Source organism: Eucalyptus grandis, chromosome 3 (assembly GCF_016545825.1).
Source record: "Eucalyptus grandis isolate ANBG69807.140 chromosome 3, ASM1654582v1, whole genome shotgun sequence".
Lineage (NCBI taxonomy): Eukaryota > Viridiplantae > Streptophyta > Magnoliopsida > Myrtales > Myrtaceae > Eucalyptus > Eucalyptus grandis.
Window position 1 is genome coordinate 4,672,630 of NC_052614.1, and position 13,943 is coordinate 4,686,572.

Genomic DNA, 13,943 nt, shown 5'->3' on the forward strand with positions numbered 1-13,943 from the left:
AACTTCAGGTTGAATGGGAAGATTATCTTGATTGATGAGGTTCTACATTCATAGCCATTTCTTTCCTGTTTTCCGATCTTGGAGCACCTTGAGGGGTGATGAGAGGTGGAAAGATGAACAATCTCCTGTGAATCATTTGTTTGTACCTATGATCCAAAGTAGCATTTTCTCCATGAGTAAGTCAAAATTCCTTCTCATAAGATTCTCCGAGGATGTCCTCACTCACCCCAATTGGCTAATAACGTAGTGAAATGGTATTGAAGGCTACTAATTTCACATGGAAAGGCATGCCAGTGTCCAAATTGTTGTGATGGTGATATGGCTTGTTCATTTTGTCCTTACTTTTCTTTGCTAGCTTTCTAGTTGAATGGAATTGCTCCTTATCTCCTTCTGACTGTGGGAAAATGCAAAAGCTTGAGCTACAATAATAGAAGTCCATTGGTTTCTTCTTTCACCAGGAGTTAGCGGGCTCTGACATGTGGTTTGGAAGCACTTTCACTTTAAACTTTCATTTATACTATTGTTTTTAGCATTTGTAATGTGTCTTTTGTTCAATAATCAGTGCTTCAAACCTTCAGAAAACATAAAAAATTGCATTTTATGGCCAATTATAGCAAAATAATTTTTGCCTTGCTGACAGAGTCAGGAAGTACCTTTTGATTTCTTATGTTGAAACAAAAACACCATTAAATTTGTTTATATTTCCATGATTGGTTTTCATTCTGTCATCCTTTGTATGGATCCTTTATAATGTGATGGTCGTGCTTTTTGAAGGTTACAAACTCTATGCTAGTTGACTGTTGTTTGCACCGATGCAAAATTCAGAGTGCAGAGCTGACTGAATATGACAATAAGTGGCTTTTCTTTTAAGTTACCTGAAGATTTCAGTTCACAAAAAAGAATAGAGGATTTCCACTGTATTGTGGATAACAATGTGAGATCCAAACCAGAAGTATGAAGTCCTTAAATCAACCGTATTGCTTTCGCGTTTTTGGGATAAACATGACAAGTAATCAATGGGTGGCTAGAAAGGTGATTTGCTTAAGTCCTTTAATGTTTGAGAGCTGATCTAGATATCTAATTGCCATCTTTTCTTCATCTACAACTCAAATCCGAATGTTTTGCTACAGCTGCCACACAACGGAACTAGAAAGTCACTCCTGCAATAATTGTGGTTTCAGCCAGAAATGTGCACTATTTTTGGCTTGGCTGATGGCGGGGACAAAAATTTGCGAAGCTCGGGTACTACCCTGTTGCTTATGCCTTTAAAAAGAAGGGGGAGGAGTCGTGCATGTGATTTTTAATTCTGTGGAGAGCTTAATTGGTACTACATTAGAAGCAAGGATTTCCAACTACAACTGTAATCTTGACATAAGAATAGCTCATTGGCAATATTAGGAGTGCAAATTGACTTGGAAGATACTAGTCATGTTCTTTTATTATCATTTGTACAATAGTTAATGTGTGTCTCTGAATCCCGATGTGAGAAATCATGTTCTTTTATTTTCACCTACACAGAGAATACCAGAATGATGGTGAACACATATGCCCCATGTAGACTTATGAAAAATATTTGCATGACAACTGCACGACAGAGGTCGGATTCTGGAAATCATCTGTGTTTGCTGGTAAATGTAAATATAGCAGTTAAGAGTACCTACTTCACATTAGTATTTTTAGTTTGGCATGGAGCTTTTCGTGTCGATGTCTTAATTTTTTCCTCTTATTTCAAGGACTCTTGGAAGAATTGGTTGACCACATAAATGTGATGCTTGAGCATCATTTGGCTCGTGATCCTGGGGGAAAGAAAATAGATAAGAATGCCTTTGAAGTACATGACATTGCATGTCATTATACATCATCAGTCACAAGGTAAGGCTCTTCTTCCTTGACATGACATGAATATGTTCTTATGCAAACAGAGTATTACCTTTTTTCAAGTTCTATTAAAGTTTGTTTCCTAGAGCATAGGATGTTTATTATATGATTCTTTCATTCATTCATGCACAATAAAACATAACTTCATTTATTGTTTGCAAAAGTTCAACCCAAAAGCTTAAAGTATTAGCTAGAGGTAGACTACATGTATTTAACCCCTATTGATACCCTTTATTTCAACCAAGGTGAAATAACACTTTTAAGGATTGATTGATCATGGCAACTACTTAGGTTTATGTGGTTTTAATTGCATTTTTAGTAGCTTATGTCCACTTATTCTGTCATGGATTAATAAGCCACTGGAGGCACCATCATAAGCTTATTACTTTTCTCAAATCCAGGACACCGATGTTGAGATGATGAATATCCAAGGATCTATATTCCACTTTGTTTGTCAATTGAAGTGCTAATACATAGATTGCTCAATCTAATGGTGGAGTTATGGCCTTGATTCTGTCAAAAGTAACATCCTGTACAATGGAAATCCGGTAGAAATCATGTTGTGCTCTTTCTTTTTTTTTCATCATGCCTATATCCATCTCACATGTTCGTATCGTTAGTCAGTGTCTTTACGTATCGAATTTGCATCCTTCTATTCATTCTTCTTTTGGTGATGACAATATCTCCTGCCCCCGCTGCTTTAAATGACCAGGAGCTTCACTGTAATTTTGGCAATGATGTGAGATCCTAACAAAATATTTGGGTCGATGTAACAAGGACATTCTTTAAGCTGATTGCATTGCATTGTGCTTTATGAATGGGAGCCATCCGTCATAGTAATGAAAACAGGTGCATTTCTTCACTCCTGAAATGTTTGAGAGCTGATCTAAATCCATGAATGCCCATTTTTTCTTGAATTATTACTTAATTAGATCAGAATACTTTGTTGCAGATGCCACTGTAGCAGAACAGAATTGGAAGTCAACCTACTAAATACGAGAGGACTGCGGAAATGACCAACTACGATCCCAGTGAGTGTGTTCGCCTTCTTCACTCCAAACCCCGCGATCTGTTCAATAGGGTACTAAGGGCCCTGTTTGGTAACCATTCAAACGGTGCCCGATTTCGATCTTTTATTTCCGGGAACAAATTTCTATTTTTATGTTCTTGGAATTAGATTTGGAACATAATCATGAATTAAAAAAAAAAGTTGATTATTGTTCCGGGAACAAATATAAGAATCAAAATCATATTTCTCTTCTTCTTCTCCTTCATCTACCGCCATCTCGCGATTACCATCCGCCGCCGTTCGTCGTCATCCGCCATCGCCGGCGAGCTCACCAAGCCAAGGCGAGGTCCAACGAGCTCGTTGGAGGTAAGCCCAGCCACGGTGAGGCTCGCCTAGCCCCGTCGGTGGCAAGGCGGGCCTCGCCAGTCCCGCCGAGGCTCGGTAAGGCTGGGCGAGCCCCGCCTAGTTGCCGGCAAGGCTCGGCCGATGAGGGCTGGCCTCGCCGAGGGCCGATGCTCCGGTGAGGTCGCCGGCCCTCATTCGGAGACTAGCCACCGGAAGAAGAAGAACAAGAGAAGAGAAAGGAAAAAAAAAAAAAAAAGAAAAAAATATTTAAAAATTAAAAGAATTTGATTTGGAACAAGAATCAATGAACACGGTACCAAACGCAATTCTATTCCGTAATTAAAATTTTGGACGCTTACCAAACGGTTTTTAGGATGCGCATGGTAACGCTTTTTGACTCGGGGAAGTTTCTTTTCATAAATAGTTCTTTTCTATTTCTACTTGGAAATAATTTCTGAGTAAAATAAGGTATTTGGTAATTACACAAAATTTCTACTCTTGAAATAGAAAAGGAATAGAAATGCATTTGGTACGAAACAGTTTTATTTTTTGTATTTATTTGTTTTTTTATTCTTGCTTGCCAGATTGCCCACCGCCCACCACCACCACTCATCGCCGCCCGCCGCCGCCACGCATAACCGTCGGTCGCCGACCGTCACCGCCGACCGCCGCCACACAGCCCACAGCCGACGGTGGATCCGAGCGGTTGGAGGTGGCTACGGCAAGAGAGAGGAAAAAAGAAAAAGAAAAAAAGAAAATTAGCTTATTTCTAGAAATTGTTCCTAGAAACAAGAAGCTATTTATTTTTTTTTTTTTTGCTCTTTGTTTCTATTCCAAATCCATTCTCGGGCTACTTTTCTATTTCGGGAATAGAAAAACAAGTTGGCGTTACCAAACGAATTTCTGTTTTTTTTTTTTGTTCCGGGGAACAAAATAACAGAAATCGGGAAGAACAGAAATGTTACCATGCAGGCCTTAAAATGCTTAGAAATTGTTCCCATAAATAGAATAAAAAAGAATCATTTCTGATTAGAATCTGTTCCCAGAAACAGAATCGTTACCAAACGCGCCCTAAACTATCTCAATTATACTTGCTCCTAATAACATTTTCTCGCTAGAGGTCACATCAAATTAACCAGAAGATTATTCATACAATTTTCTGGAGTAGAGCAAACGAGAGCTTCTAGGTTCTTGGCTTGCCAAAACTTGTCAAATGGACACACGTTGTGTACCGTACCAAAAGCTATTGCCAAAGGCTAGCTCGCCCAACCTTCTTGGAAGATAAATAGGTGCTCACCACGAATGCTTCTGTGAAGTAATCACAGACATCTACACAGAGTGTTAAAATGGCTGATAAAATGCTTGATTAGATGAGGGCAATGGGCTTGAACAATAAAATAGAATGGTATAGTGATTTCAACTGAATGGCCAGGTATGTTGCGATAGTTCAGTCGAGATATCACATGATATATACCGTTATGTAGTCTTTTAGCTTTGGAGGTCTGGTGGAAACATATGGTCCCGATTTGGGATTGGAGATGGAACTTAGCATCTATCTTGGGCATCGATTCACCACTCTAAATCGATTTCAGCATTTTTTCTCTCTCTTCTTGACATTGGTCAAGTTACCCGGTACTCAATAAAACCTTGGAGATACAATCTTACGACTTATTTCAATTTGCATGTACACTGCTGCATTGTAGGAGGTAACTGCAAATTGTTTGATGGTCGACGTCTGGATTGAAATGTAATCTCGCCCTACCTAGGGAGAAAAGAAGTATAACCCATCACCAGGGACTGGTTCCTTTAGTTAATAAAACTCACACGTGGACTGTTTAAATAATATCATCACACATCAAGACTAATGACATGAATCAAAGATGAATATTTACGATGCAGTCAAAGTATGGTATTCGTGATTTTTCATTTTGAAGGCGAGCTACGCTTCTATGAGGCGAACAGGGTGTTGTTTCATGGGAAGTCCAAATATCAGGAGCTTCTTGTTTTCCAGGTGATTTCTTACCTTCCATGATCACTCTCCAATTTTACACCAGAAGTACATATGACAAAGCAATGGCTACGCCATTAGTATTTAGGATATGGATTGGATCCTGATGAATCATGATGATCGATGTGCTTACACAAACTCTGCATATATGCCACCACCTCAAATAAGATTTTCTTGGGGAATATTGTTTTAGCAAATCATTAAATTTCCAAAATCAGAAAGTAGATCACATGAAACATTAGATCGACTTCGGTCTGATACTTCCCCTACCCAAGAAACTATTTCAACAAGCAGTCAGTCGAGTTGACAGCACCTTGGATGGTATTTTTACTCACGACGAGTAGAGAGATATCTTGTGGCTCTTGATATATAATCGCTTTGTTCATAGTCAGCGAAGCATGGCAAAGTGGCAATTCTGGATGGTTAAATCCAACTGATGGAGAAGGATGAGTTTGTTTACCAAGAGATGCTCACACATCTTCCCCTCTGCTTAATCCCGAACCCGAAGAAGGTGGTCTCTCTCTTTATTTCTTTCCAACTGCTTTCATCTTTCAAGTTTTTATGCTGTTAAAGTGCTCACTTGATATTTTTACAGGTGCTGCTTGTTGGTGGAGGAGACGGAGGCATTTCGAGGGAAATATTTTGTCACTTGTCCATGGAACAAATTGATATATGTGAACTCGACCAAATGGTGATTGATGTAAGTGAAATTAAAATTCAAAAACCTTCCAAAGTTTCAAGCTTGGGCCTCTCATTGCTCATCAAATCCTAAGGTTCAGGAGGACCATAGAATATCCATACACTTCTTGTGTCCTGTTGCAGGTTTCCAAGCAATTCTTCCCTGAAATAGCAGTCGGGTACGAGGATCCGCGAGTGAATGTCTACATTAACGATGGCATGCGTTTCTTCTATAGTTCTTACTCATTGATGAGTACAAATAAGTTGTGAGAGGTTATTTAATTAACATACTTTAATTTCAACATCGCAGGAGTTGCTTTCTTGAAGGCTGTTCCTGAAGGAACTTTTGATGTGATCTTTTGGATGCATTTGAGTGTATGGGTATTGTCGAGTGCCTATAACCTTCCCACTCTCTTAGAAATTTCGAATGCCTCCAATTAATTGAATAACTGAGCAGAATAACAGATATCTCATAGGGTCGGTAGGTCATACATCTACTTAATTAAAATAATTTACAACATTTAAACACCTCCAAGAAAAAGAGTACTTGCTAATCATGCGTAAAAAAAATTCAGGAGCTACTGCAATTGAACTAGCAAATAAAGAGTTCTTGGAATCGGTGGCTTAGGCGCTCTGTCGTGCAGGCCTCATGTCTTCTCCAGCAGACAGCTTTTGGCTGGACAACTTCACACCGGAAGATACTATTGCCGAATGTCGCCAAATCGGTGGCTTAGGCGCTACTTCTTGAGTGACAGGCACAATAGGTACTTTTGTCAGAAGAAGAATGGGGTTAGTGGAAATGTGAGTAAGAGGAATGTAGATGGTGCTCTTGATGGAGGCCATGGGAGCAAGAATGGCAGCTTCTGTTTGGCCTGTGACATGGACGCCATGTTCTCGGCAGTGTTTTCAGGGGAGCGGATGCCTTATAGTCCCGCGAAGTTCCTGTACAGGTCTGTGGATGTGGAGGAAATTGCTCTTCTAGAAATTTTTTGGATAAATGTGGATGCTTGATGGTTTCTTGTTGGTTTTTAGAAGCACATGGAGGTTGGAAATTGTCCAAGAGGCTCTGTAAATTTTCTGTTGTGACCTAGTGGCTGTGAAGATATGGAAGTTGTTTGATCAGTATGATGGACATTACCTAATTTACAATTGCGCTTTGACCACCTTCGTATCATAGCTAAAAGTTCCATCCTTTTTTTTTTCCTTTTGGCAAATGGAAATTGGAAAATGTCAGAGAGTGCCCCTTGCACTTGTGATGGTTTGAAGAGTAAAAAATCACAATTATCTTAGTTGAGATGTGTTGAACAGCTGAGATCAATTGCATTTCAATCCAATGATAAACGATTGCTAAGGCACCGTGCGTTTGCCCCCTATCAGACGTGCTCTCAAAATTTCAAATTTACCATTGGACGTATTGCCTTAGTTAAAATGTGTATTTCTTTCATTATTTTAAGTGTCTTGGAAAGCATCATTTCTGATTTTGCTAAATTTAACGAGTGCCCTTGGGGCATTTGTTAACAAGGCCTCTGGAAATTATCTTCTTTGATTAAGTACTTTTCTCTACTGGCTTTTCTGAAAATGGCTGTGGACATAATGGATAGGCATCTTTTCCTTATTCTAATGATGCATGCTTTTGTCAAGTTCCTTGTTGACCATCAATGTTGGACTGAGACTTTCTTAACTGTTCTATCTAATTGACTTAGAGGGAAATGTGCTTTATACTTTTCTTTTTCTTTTTTTATTGATTTGGTTATCCCACAGTTGGTGGCAACATGCGGCTAACTTGGCAAGTTATGAGCAGCAGGACGCTCATGAGTTTTTCATTTCCATGCTTGATGGGATCCATGAGAAAGTGGATAAGGATCGACACCGGCTGCAGAGCCAAGGTAAATTTTACAGGCATCGCATTAAATCTGTTTCATCCGGTCTCCATTTTTTACAGGCAGTATCTGGAGTCTGCTGGTGCTGAGGACAGAGATCTATCGTTATTAACATTTTCTCTTGGGTCAGTGGTTCAAGTGGGCTTGTTTGTTTGAATAGTCATGTAAATGAATTTCTGAACTGATGTAGGATCACACTTGTGGGTTATTACCTTTCTAGCATTTCCCAGCCCTAATACCTCTGAGTCCCTTGGGAAGTTTCATTTTGTTCTGGTGTCATTCTTTCTTGGATCAGTCAGGAGATTCAACTCTGTCAACTAATATCTGTGAGTCTTTATATTTGGCAAGTGTTAGCCTCTAGTTTCAACTTTTCTTTCAAGTTATATCACAGTGGAACTTATTATTTGTTCCATCACATGGTAATTTAATGCATCTATAATATCTGCAAACAACTGCTTTCGTGTGCAAGTGCGCTCTTTTGTGTCGTGTCTGACGGTTGTGTGTTTGTACTATAAAATATGTCGTGTTGTGACTTGTGATGCTGTTGAGGAACTTTAATTTTTACAAATTGTGGATTCTCAGATATCTTTAGAACTACGCTAATGAATTATTACAGGGAGTGGAGATTGCTGTATTGCTCACAGAGTATTCTCTGGCATCTTACGCTCCGATGTCATGTGTATGGCTTGTGGTTTCACATCTACAACATGTGACCCTTGCTTGGATATTTCTTTGGATCTGGAACAAAACCAACGTGGTTCTGCAAAGGCAACATCAGCTAGGTCACATCACTCCTGCAATGGTGAGGCAGAGTGCATGAATTCAAGCCAGAACTCTGGGATACTGACCTTGATGGGCTGCTTGGACCGATTCACAAGACCTGAGAGGCTCGGTTCAGACCAGAAGTTATTCTGCCAACAGTGTCAGGTGAGGCAGGAGTCTCTCAAGCAGATGTCCATAAGGAAGCTCCCATTGGTTTCTTGCTTTCACATCAAAATATTTTGACATTCTTCCATACGGAAGATGTCGAGGAAGATCGACCGATATCTGCATTTTCCATTTTCACTGGACATGGCCCCTTACCTCTCTTCTTCCATTTTGAAGAGAAGATTTGGGAACAGGATTTTCCCTTTTCATGGGGACGAACCTGATGCATCAAATGAGTTCTCCTCAGAATTTGAGCTGTTCGCTGTTGTCACTCAAGATAGCCATGACTGGCATGTGCAGATGCAACAACTTTCCTAGTCTCGTATTCAAAGTTTGATTTGCTTGAAACAGAGGAAACAGAGCTCAGGTATTACCCAGCTGTTTATGGCACTGAAATGAAGTGGGAGGAGCTGTACATATGATCATTAATGTTGACACCTAATTTTTGTTTTCATGTACAAAAAAATTTATTAGAAAAAGAAAAAGAACAAAACAACAAAAGAAAAAGAAAAAGAAAAAGAACAAAACAACAACAAAAATGCAGCTTTTTCCCCTGTGCGGCCCAAGCCCGTTTTTCCTTTGGCTGGGCCCACGCCAGCCTTCTCCCTCCTCCACCTTCGCATTTGAAACCCTAGAACAGAGGGGGTGGAAAAGGAGGGAAAAGAGAAGGAGAGCTGGGCAGAGAACGGGGGAGAGCTCGAGAGAGGCAAACAGAAAGGAGGGGGAGAAACCAGCAAAGAAGAAGGGGCCGTCACCATCCCTGCGCCGGCCATACCATCCCGGCCATCCTCGGGCGCCGTCGCTGCACCGGATCTCGCCGAGTCCGCTGCCGCCCACCACCATCCGCTTCAATGTAGACCCGACGCCGTTCGAGCGGCCGTGACCCGCCGGTCGCTTGCCGCCTCCGTCCCAGCCTGCACCGCCGCCCCCAGAGCCGCGACGTTGTCACAGCCACCGCCTCCGCCCTCGCCTACCTCTTCACCCGAGCCGCGAAGTTGCTGCAGCTCGTGCCGCCGCTGTCGCCCGACCAACTGCGACCGCCGCTGTCTCACCGGAACCCAGATCTGGAGCAGAGGAGTCGGCGTCAAGAAGCAATGCAGTAGAGAGGAAGAGAGAGAGAAGGAACAGAGGGGAGGAGGACAGCGGCAACGCCGTCCGACGCCGTCCGAGTCGCTGTCCTCCTCGCCGCCTCTGCTCCGGCCCTGTCCGTGACCCTGCGCCTCGGTGTCGTGCTGTTGATCCTCGGCGAGCCACTGCACTTCCATTCGTCGTCGCCACCGCCACAGCGGCTCGATTCCATCGCCGTCCTTGCTGCCGCCGCCGTCGTCCGCCACCCACCGTGCCGCAGTCGCCGAGTCGCCGGCGTCCCGAGCATCCCCCTTCGACGCCGCAGAAGCCCTGGAGCCCGCCACCGTGCCGTTGCCGCCCAGCAGCTGAAATTCGGTCCTTGTTATGCCGCACCGGACGCTTGCCTTGCTGCCGTCCCTTTGCCGGCCACCCGCAGCACCAGCATCGCACCGTTGCCACCCGTGCCGCCGCCACCAGTCGTGTCGCCGCTGTCGCTCGCCGCATCGCCGCCGTGGTCAAGCTCGTCACCGCTGTTGCCGCTCGTCCGCCTGATGTCAGCGCCACCCGGAAACCCTAGAGAAGAAGGTTAGAAGCCGGGTCGGGTGTGGGTTGCGAACCGGGTAGGGTTTGAATATTTCGGGCCGGGTTTATTAGGGTTGGGCTTGGGCTGTCCTTGCTTGTGGGCTGGTTTAGTATAGACTTGTGGGCCTGCTTTGTTTTAAAAGAGAGGAGAGAGGAATTCTTGGGCTGGGCCTATGCTTCGGGCCCACTTGAGCCGAACCCGGGTCGGGCCGAACTCGACCCGACCCGGTTCGCCCAAAAAAACATTAACTTCTTTTTTTTTCGAAAAAGAAAATTTAAAAAAACTTCGAAAATCCAAAAAACATTAAATTATTAAAATTTAAAAAAATTTTAAAAAATTCAAAAAAATTATTAAAAATATTTAAAAATTAATAAAAATATTAAAAATTAAAATTTTCGAAAATCCAAAAATGATGGGGTTTGATTAGGACTTGCCATGTATTGTCATATTAGCGTTATTAGACCTTTATGTGCTCGTATATTGATTATGTTAAATGTTTAATTTGCATATATAATTATGTTTGATTGCACGTGTTTTATTTTATGGCAATTAGGATCTTGATAGTTATGATTATTACTTTAATGATTGCGCACCCGCATGATCACCTCGTATGTTAGTGGATAAGTATAAAATTAATCCAAACTGCTCGACAAAAATCATTTTGTTAAAATGAACAAGATTAGGTACGAAAGGGCACTAATTGATTAATTAGTGTAATCAAGTCCCCGAACCTAGATTCTCTGGTTGCGTAGGAAGTGAGGTATACTCCCATACGTCATTTGGTTTCTAGCCGACCCCAATAGGCTAGTGGCGACTCCTTTTGTGCAAAATTTCTAAAGAATATCCCAATGTCACGCGGGGTATGGGCTTGGGAGAGCCCGCGCCTGATCATGGGCTTTAGGCCCGTCCTTTAGGCAATACCCCTAAACCTCGTTCCCTCCCCCGAGGGTAGGTCGCGACAATTAATTTCAGGGATAGCTTCATTGGTACTACATTAGAACCGAGGACTGCCAACTATAACTGTAATCTTGACATTGGAATAACTCATTGGCAATATTAGAAGTGCAAATTGACTTGGAAGATACTAGTCATGTTCTTTTATTATCATTTTCACAACAGTTTGATGCATGTCTTCGAATCCCGATGAAAGAAATCATGTTCTTTCATTATCATTCACACAAAAAGAACTCGAATGATGGAGAACACATATTCCCCATGTAGAATCATGAAGAATATTTGCATGACAGCAGCACGACGAGAGAGTGTTCTGAGATCATCTATGTTTCCTAGTAATTGTGAATATAGCAGGTAAAGTATCATATTCAGTTAAGAGTACCTACTTCACATCAGTAATTTTAGTTTGGCATGTGGTTGTGTTGACGTCTTGTTGTTTCCCGTCTTATTTGAAGTAATCTCGAGGTTGACTAAGTGAATGCAATGCTTCAGCATCGTCTGGCTTGTGATCCTGGTAGGATGAAAATAGATAAGAATGCCTTTGAAGCACATTGCCTGTCATTATACGTCATCGCCACGAGTAAGACTCTTCATTCTTGACATGACATGAATATGTTCTTATGCTAACAGAGAGTATTACCTTTTTCCAAGTTCTATTAAAGTTGCTTTCCTAGAGCATAGGATGTCTATGATGTGATTCTTTCATTCATTCATGCAAAATAAAACATAACTTCATTCATTGTTAGCAAAAGTTCAACCCAAAAGCTTAAAGTATTAGTTGGAGGTGGACTGCATGTATATAACCCCTATTGATACCCTTTATTCGATCAATGTGGAATAACACTTCTGAGGATTGATTGATCATAGCAACTACTCATGTTTATGTGGTTTCAATGGCATTTTTAGTGGCTTATGTCCACTTATTCTGTCATTAATTAATAAGCCACTAGAGGCACCATCATAAGATTATTACTTTTCTCAAATTCAGGACACGATGTTGAGATGACCAATATCCATGGATCAATATTCCAATTTGTTTGTCAATTGAAGTGATAATGCATAGATTGCTCAGTCAAATGATGGATTCATGGCCTTGATCCTGTCAAAAATTAACATCCCGTACGGTGGAAAACTGGTAGGAATCATGTTGCGCTCTCTTGTTTTTCATCATGCCTATATCCATCTCACATGTTCGACTCGGTCGGTGTCTTTATGTATCGAATTTGCATCCATCTGTTTGTTCTTCATTTGGTGATGACAATTTCTCATTGCCCCCGATGCTTTAAATGACCAAGAGCTTCACCGTAATTTTGGCAATGATGTGAGATCCGAACCAAATATATGGGATATGGATGCAACAAGGAAATTTTTAAGCTGATTGCATCGTGTTGTGCTTAATGAACGGGAGCTGTCCGTCATATAATGAAAACAGGCGCTTTGCTTCACTCCCGGAAGGTTTGAGAACTGATCTGGATCCATGAATATCTATTTTTCTTGAACTTAGTAACTTCTCTCTCTTTTTTTTTTTTTTTTTTGAAGAACAGTATTTTTCCTCAAAATCTGGTTATGTTACTTATAGATTTTTCATCAATATCATGCTTTTGGCTCTTAAATTGTACTTAATTTTATTTATAAACATTCATATAAAGATTGCAATTAATCTCTTGTACAACTAAGAATTACCTGTTAGGAGTTGTCCCTTAAGATCCTAGTTCTCCTCAGTCAGCCATATGTACCCAACGATACCTATCATTTGCACCTCCTCATTCTTAAGCACAATAATCCTTTTTCTTTTGCCGATCGTTGCCATGTACATAAGAAGTAAGTATTTTTAGTGTAAATATTAAGGGAAAATTACGTAAAAAAGTAAAAAAGAAAACGAAAGAGGGAGTAGAAAGTGGGACTAGTTGAAGGTGAAATTGGCATTGGAAGCTACTCTTCCTTGCATTTGGTCAATAAATCAATCAACCTACTCATTTCCATGAGTCTCGTGCGCTGTGTTCTGAAGTCCAAAAACTCAATAGATGCGGGAGAAGGCAGATAGATTTGCAGAGCACACCAATTGGACTTAACCGCTTCAAGATCAAAGCACTCTCGTTAGAGTAGCTGAGACTTTCTAGAAAATGGTTTTAACTCATCAAGAATGAAGCTTTGTAATTGTTGCAATGGATTATTTGTTTGCTCGGAAATCAACCAGTATGCACGGGACATGGACATTGCTATTTGAATGACGACATATCAAGTGCTTAAAGAGTCTCGAGCATCCTATCTTAACAATAAATGCATTTCGAGCACTTGACTTCATTAAGGAGATAAATGTCGATACTATAGAGTCGGAACCCTGCAAAATCTCACATGGCGCTTTCCTCAAATAGATCGTGCGAGGAAGCTCAAGATGAATAACTCTGCCCGTGCCCGAACTCATGTCGAATCCTACATCATTAATAAAACGCATGATGTCACCAATACACGAAAATACTCCCCAGCACAACACAAGGGCATTTTCCTGGAAAAATGGGAAAAGTACCAAAAAAGTCATAAAACCTATTGCATTGGTATTAATTCAGTCCTAAACCATTTAATATTGGTACCAATTCAATCCATCCGGCCAAT

The 13,943-nt window shown here is 41.2% G+C and overlaps 1 long non-coding RNA gene and 2 pseudogenes across 3 annotated transcripts; all 3 read left to right on the top strand.

Moving 5' to 3' along the window:
• Window positions 1–715: 715 nt before the first annotated feature.
• LOC120291058 lies at window positions 716–2,719 on the top strand. Of its 3 annotated transcripts, XR_005548858.1 has the most exons (4): window positions 716–1,242; window positions 1,519–1,628; window positions 1,734–1,872; window positions 2,591–2,719. It is a non-coding gene; the product is annotated as an uncharacterized LOC120291058 (long non-coding RNA). The 3 variants fall into 3 exon arrangements; XR_005548859.1 differs by lacking the exon at window positions 1,519–1,628; XR_005548857.1 differs by lacking the exon at window positions 716–1,242 and having other exon boundaries at window positions 1,252–1,628.
• Window positions 2,720–2,890: 171 nt separating this feature from the next.
• LOC120291569 lies at window positions 2,891–6,359 on the top strand (annotated as a pseudogene).
• Window positions 6,360–6,629: 270 nt separating this feature from the next.
• LOC120291570 lies at window positions 6,630–9,139 on the top strand (annotated as a pseudogene).
• Window positions 9,140–13,943: the final 4,804 nt, after the last annotated feature.